Source organism: Culex pipiens, chromosome 3 (assembly GCF_016801865.2).
Source record: "Culex pipiens pallens isolate TS chromosome 3, TS_CPP_V2, whole genome shotgun sequence".
Classification (NCBI taxonomy): Eukaryota; Metazoa; Arthropoda; class Insecta; order Diptera; family Culicidae; genus Culex; species Culex pipiens.
Genome location: NC_068939.1, coordinates 26,738,308 through 26,745,659, shown reverse-complemented (window position 1 = coordinate 26,745,659; position 7,352 = coordinate 26,738,308). Strand labels below are relative to the sequence as shown.

At 35.3% G+C, this 7,352-nt stretch overlaps 1 long non-coding RNA gene across 2 annotated transcripts; it reads left to right on the top strand.

The window, feature by feature from the left end:
• The first annotated feature begins 2,233 nt into the window (after nucleotides 1-2,233).
• On the top strand, nucleotides 2,234-6,397 carry LOC120417411 (uncharacterized). 2 transcript variants are annotated; one of them, XR_005605461.2, is made up of 5 exons: nucleotides 2,234-2,311; nucleotides 2,372-2,488; nucleotides 2,551-4,252; nucleotides 4,315-5,972; nucleotides 6,035-6,397. It is a non-coding gene; the product is annotated as an uncharacterized LOC120417411 (long non-coding RNA). The 2 variants fall into 2 exon arrangements; XR_008212510.1 differs by having other exon boundaries at nucleotides 2,254-2,488; nucleotides 4,391-5,972.
• The last annotated feature ends 955 nt before the right edge of the window (nucleotides 6,398-7,352 follow it).

The following is a 7,352-nucleotide window of genomic DNA, read 5'->3' as shown; positions in this document are numbered from 1 at the left end:
AAATTCTCTATATATTGCTTCTTCGGACTTTGTTGATACGACCTTTAGTTGCTGAGATATTGCAATGCAAAGGTTTAAAAACAGGAAAATTGATGTTTTCTAAGTCTCACCCAAACAGCCCACCATTTTTCAATGTCGATATCTCAGCAACTAATGGTCCGATTTTCAATGTTAAAATATGAAACATTTGTGAAATTTTCCGATCTTTTCGAAAACAATATTTTTAAAATTTTCAAACCAAGACTAACATTTCAAAAAGCCAAACATTCAATATTACGCCCTTTATATTTATATTCTTTAAATTTTATAACACTATACGCTGTGTAGGGTTAATGAATCTTTTTGATTGGGGACCATCCATAAACCACGTGGACACTTTTTTGGGAATCTCGAACCCCCCCCCCCCCCCCCCTTCGTGGACAATTGTCCATACAAAAAAAATCTTTTTTGTATGGAGCGTGGACAGCGAACGACTCACGAAACATATATGTTACTATTTCAAGTATAATCGCTCAAACAAACTTCAGTGGTATTTGTAAAGTTTGGTTGTGTGCTTCTTTCACCAAGTACAGCGCAGTATTTTTCTTCACAGATTGCGCATGACGGACTAGGTATTTCAGTTCGAACCTTCAAACTGGCAAGAATGGACTTTCTTTGGCTGGCTGTTCCTTATTTTTACATTGCTGGGAGATTGTTCTTCAATAGTCCCGTAAGTTTCAAATATTTTATATACTCTGGAGAAAATTTTAATCGACTCTTCAACTTTTGCAGGAATTAACGAGTCGTTTTTAGAGAGCCTGGATCTTATAAGATCCAGGCTCTCTAGTCGTTTTCACATCGTCAATGGACTCAAGGGGACTATATTGTTTATACTCTCCAAAATCTACATAGCTTACAAATCTCGCAGAGGTCCACCCCGTTGGGATTATCCGATGACGTGTTCATTATGTTGTGTGGATGGTCATCTTTCCTCGTTTTGTCCTGGCATTTTTTTGTGGAAAAGGATTCGTAATGTTGGCATTGTTATGGTAGTGATTCTTTCATTTGCTTTTCTGAATATCAAAGCAGAGCATGTACATGAAGACTCATTGAAGAGTGATTGAAAGGATTACTTTAGACGAAAGATGCGAATAAATATAAATAATAAATAGTGAATAAATATATTGAGAGAAACTTTTAATGTGTGCGATGATGACTTAAGCCTCTGGTGGTGGTGGGATGTAATATTTGAACAGAGAAAGACACATCGACGCTGTCGTGCTAACTTGTCCCACGTCGCTTTTTGACGTTTCGAGAACGCGTTTTAATGTTTGACCTTGAACAAACAAAAACGAGAACACGCAATGTCAACGATAACAAACAAGCTTTGATTGGTTGAACACTCTGTGCATTGTCCTGAAGTTTGGTTGAATTTGGTTGCTGGAGTCCCGAGTTATAATTACAAATGTTTACGGTAGTCGAGCTCGTACTTGTGTCAAACGCGTTCTGACCTGAAACATCTTTGAACAGTTGTCGCACCAATTTTCAGGCTGTGTCAAGATAGCACGATTGGATCGAAACTTCTTTCATATGAAGAGGAGTGACAACAATGCATGTTTTTTTTTCATTTTTTTTATTGAATCAAAAGGTGAGGCATTGTGAGCTGCACAAAATTGTGTTCTTAACTCAATTCGACTCAAAATGCACGTGCGACAACTTGGCACGACAGCGACGATATGTTCAGAATTGCTCCCAGTGAACGATACAATGCAATGCTATGTCTGAAAATACTGTTAACTCTGAGGCTAACTCATGAGATATGAAACGTCCACTTTTGCAAGTTATGCGCATGTTTAACGATTATTAAAGAGTCATAACAAAACTGATAATTTTCGATGCACATGATAATAGTGTTTACTTATATTCTTGCGTCTTACGGTAAATTTCAAAGTAAATATTTTCGAGCAATTTTTTGTCTTTTTTTGTGATTATTTAAAAAAAAATACTTCATATTGCATAGGTTTTTTTCAGAGTAATATTACGTATTTCACAATAGAGTCATTTGTTACGATGAGATTAGTGCATCTGATAAGGAAACAATTCTCTAGGACATTGGTTGATGATATATTTTATCGGATTGTTAAAATTTGTATTACGCTTTACGCTTTGGAGGGTCAATGAATCCATTTTGATTGGTTGATAAAATTTTCCATGCTATATTAAATTATATGTTTCCTTTTTCCAAAGCTATTATTTTTCTTAGCGAACAAATCACGAAACATATATGTTACTATTTCAAGTATAGTCGCTCAAACAAACTTCAGTAGTATTGGTAAAGTTTGGCTGTGTGCTTTTTTTTCAAACAAGCTCCACAAGGTATTTTTCTTCACAGACTGCGCATTGCGGAATAGGTAATTCAGTTCGTACCTTCAAACTGGCAAGAATGGTCTTTCTTTGGCTAGCAGTGCCTTATTTTTACATTGCTGGGAGATTTTTCTTCAACAGCCCCGTAGGTTTCAAATATTGTTTATTACCTTGAGCAAATTTTAATCGACTTTTCAACTTTTGCAGGAATTAACGAGTCGTTTTTAGAGAGCCTGGATCTTATAAGATCCAGGCTCTCTAGTCGTTTTCACATCGTCAATGGACTCAAGGGGACTATTTTGTTTATACTTTCCAAAATCTACATAGGTCACAAATCTCGTGGAGGTCCACCCCGTTGGGATTATCCGATGACGTGTTCATTGTGTCGTGTGGATGGTCATCTTTCCTCATTTTGTCCAGGCATTTTTCTGTGGAAAAGGATTCGTAATGTTGGCATTGTTATGATAGTGATTCTTTCATTTGCTTTTCTGAATATCAAAGCAGAGCATGTACATGAAGACTCATTGAAGAGTGATTGAAAGGATTACTTTAGACGAAAGATGCGAATAAATATAAATAATAAATAGTGAATAAATATATTGAGAGAAACTTTTAATGTGTGCGATGATGACTTAAGCCTCTGGTGGTGGTGGGATGTAATATTTGAACAGAGAAAGACACATCGACGCTGTCGTGCTAACTTGTCCCACGTCGCTTTTTGACGTTTCGAGAACGCGTTTTAATGTTTGACCTTGAACAAACAAAAACGAGAACACGCAATGTCAACGATAACAAACAAGCTTTGATTGGTTGAACACTCTGTGCATTGTCCTGAAGTTTGGTTGAATTTGGTTGCTGGAGTCCCGAGTTATAATTACAAATGTTTACGGTAGTCGAGCTCGTACTTGTGTCAAACGCGTTCTGACCTGAAACATCTTTGAACAGTTGTCGCACCAATTTTCAGGCTGTGTCAAGATAGCACGATTGGATCGAAACTTCTTTCATATGAAGAGGAGTGACAACAATGCATGTTTTTTTTTCATTTTTTTTATTGAATCAAAAGGTGAGGCATTGTGAGCTGCACAAAATTGTGTTCTTAACTCAATTCGACTCAAAATGCACGTGCGACAACTTGGCACGACAGCGACGATATGTTCAGAATTGCTCCCAGTGAACGATACAATGCAATGCTATGTCTGAAAATACTGTTAACTCTGAGGCTAACTCATGAGATATGAAACGTCCACTTTTGCAAGTTATGCGCATGTTTAACGCTTTTTTAAAGATTCATAACAAAACTGATCATTTTCGATTCACATTATAATATTATTAGTGTTTATTAATATTCTTGCGTCTTACGGTAAATTTCAGAGTAACTTGAAGTAATTTTTGCGTGATTATTTTTAAAAAATCACATCATATTGCATCAGTTTCCTTGAGAGTAATATTACGTATTTCACAATAGATTCACTTTTTGGTTGCATCTGATATGGAAACAATTCTCTGGGATGTTGGTTAAAGATATATTTTATTAGTATTTTTTTTAAATTTCATAACACTATTCGCTTTGTAGGGTTAAAGAATCCATTTTGATTGGTTGATAAAATTTTCCAAGCTATATTAAATTATATGTTTCCTTTTTCCAAAGCTATTATTTTTCTTAGAGAACAACTCACGAAACATATATGTTACTATTTCAAGTACAATCGTTTTAAACAAATTTCAGTAGTATTGGCAAAGTTTGGCTGTGTACTTTTTTCAACAAGCTCCACATGGTTTTTTTGCTTCTCAGACTGCGCATTGCGGAATAGGTAATTCAGTTCGTACCTTTAAACTGGCAAGAATGGACTTTCTTTGGCTAGCAGTTCCTTATTTTTACTTTGCTGGCAGATTGTTCTTCACTAGCCCCGTAAGTTTCAAATATTTGATATCCTCTGGAGAAAATTTTAATCGACTCTTCAACTTTTGCAGGAATTTACGAGCCGTTTTCACATCGTCAATGGACTTAAGGGGACTATTTTGTTTATACTTTCCAAAATCTACATAGGTCACAAATCTCGTGCAGGTCCACCCCGTTGGGATTATCCGATGACGTGTTCATTGTGTCGTGTGGATGGTCATCTTTCCTCATTTTGTCCAGGCATTTTTCTGTGGAAAAGGATTCGTAATGTTGGCATTGTTATGATAGTGATTCTTTCATTTGCTTTTCTGAATATCAAAGCAGAGCATGTACATGAAGACTCATTGAAGAGTGATTGAAAGGATTACTTTAGACGAAAGATGCGAATAAATATAAATAATAAATAGTGAATAAATATATTGAGAGAAACTTTTAATGTGTGCGATGATGACTTAAGCCTCTGGTGGTGGTGGGATGTAATATTTGAACAGAGAAAGACACATCGACGCTGTCGTGCTAACTTGTCCCACGTCGCTTTTTGACGTTTCGAGAACGCGTTTTAATGTTTGACCTTGAACAAACAAAAACGAGAACACGCAATGTCAACGATAACAAACAAGCTTTGATTGGTTGAACACTCTGTGCATTGTCCTGAAGTTTGGTTGAATTTGGTTGCTGGAGTCCCGAGTTATAATTACAAATGTTTACGGTAGTCGAGCTCGTACTTGTGTCAAACGCGTTCTGACCTGAAACATCTTTGAACAGTTGTCGCACCAATTTTCAGGCTGTGTCAAGATAGCACGATTGGATCGAAACTTCTTTCATATGAAGAGGAGTGACAACAATGCATGTTTTTTTTTCATTTTTTTTATTGAATCAAAAGGTGAGGCATTGTGAGCTGCACAAAATTGTGTTCTTAACTCAATTCGACTCAAAATGCACGTGCGACAACTTGGCACGACAGCGACGATATGTTCAGAATTGCTCCCAGTGAACGATACAATGCAATGCTATGTCTGAAAATACTGTTAACTCTGAGGCTAACTCATGAGATATGAAACGTCCACTTTTGCAAGTTATGCGCATGTTTAACGCTTTTTTAAAGATTCATAACAAAACTGATCATTTTCGATTCACATTATAATATTATTAGTGTTTATTAATATTCTTGCGTCTTACGGTAAATTTCAGAGTAACTTGAAGTAATTTTTGCGTGATTATTTTTAAAAAATCACATCATATTGCATCAGTTTCCTTGAGAGTAATATTACGTATTTCACAATAGATTCACTTTTTGGTTGCATCTGATATGGAAACAATTCTCTGGGATGTTGGTTAAAGATATATTTTATTAGTATTTTTTTTAAATTTCATAACACTATTCGCTTTGTAGGGTTAAAGAATCCATTTTGATTGGTTGATAAAATTTTCCAAGCTATATTAAATTATATGTTTCCTTTTTCCAAAGCTATTATTTTTCTTAGAGAACAACTCACGAAACATATATGTTACTATTTCAAGTACAATCGTTTTAAACAAACTTCAGTAGTATTGGCAAAGTTTGGCTGTGTGCTTTTTTCAACAAGCTCCACATGTTTTTTTTGCTTCTCAGACTGCGCATTGCGGAATAGGTAATTCAGTTCGTACCTTTAAACTGGCAAGAATGGACTTTCTTTGGCTAGCAGTTCCTTATTTTTACATTGCTGGGAGATTTTTCTTCAACAGTCCCGTATGATTCAAATATTGTGTATTACGTTGAGAAAATTTTAATCGACTCTTCAACTTTTGCAGGAATTTACGAGCCGTTTTCACATCGTCAATGGACTTAAGGGGACTATTTTGTTTATACTTTCCAAAATCTACATAGGTCACAAATCTCGTGCAGGTCCACCCCGTTGGGATTATCCGATGACGTGTGAACGGTCATCTTTCCTCATTTTGTCCAGGCATTCATTTGTGGAAAAGGATTCGTAACGTTGCCATTGTTGTGGCAGTGATTCTTTCATTTATTTATCTGAAGAGCTATGCAGAGCAGAAACGAAAAGAGTGATTGAAATGAAGAAAATTAATAAATACATTTTTGACAAATAATCAAATGTTTCTAACTAATTTCAGTGTGTCCCAAAGATGTGAATAAATATATTGAGTGAAATGTTTGATGTGTACGATGATGACTAAAGCCTCTGATGGTGGTGGGACGTGATATTTGCACAGAGATAGTGGACAAGTCAAATGTAACAACCGATGGGCTAGTTTGTTCCAGAAAGCAGACAGAGTTTGGAGCACCAAACATTTTATAACCCTTAGAATTACTTTAGTCCGTGTTACGCTCAATACATTTTTTTTTCATAAAAAAAAATTACGAGGGGGGGGGGGGGCATTGCGTGATAAAAAAACGCTCCTTTAGCCAATCAAATTAACTCAACCCCACCTGTAGGCGCGCTTCGATCGCTAAATTCACCAAAAATCCTTTCTTCAAACAATTTTAAATCGTCTTCGTCCATTTTAGAAAATGTAAGGTTTGGATGTTTGATTTGTAAGTTGTCCAATATTTAAAAAAAAGTATTTTTTTCATTTTCTAAATGCAAAGTATGCAGTAATTTTTGTAATAAGCAATTCTCTACCAAAATCCAAAACCAAAATCGAAGTTTCATGCAAAAACAAATTTGACATTATTTTTTAATGCAAAATTGAATTTGCAATCAAAAGTACTTTACAGATTTTTTGATAAAGGGCTCCGTTTTCAAGATATAGTCACCGAAAGTTCGATTTTAGCGAAATATTTGCAGTTTTTCGATTTTTAAAAATAGTGACCATGAGTAAACATTTCTAAAAATATTTTTTTTGAATAGTTCAGAAAATTTGCTATAAAATTGTCTAAGAGACATTGAAGATTGGACCTCGGGTTGCTGAGATAGAGCCGCTTTAAGAAAAAGAAACACGAAAATTGAAGTTTTCTTAATCTCACCAAAACAACCCACCATTTTCTAATGACGATAACTCAGCAACTAATGGTCCGATTTTCAATGTTAATACATGAAACAGTTGTGAAATTTTCCGATTTAAAAATATTTTAAATCAAGACTACCACTTTAAAAGGGCCAAACAT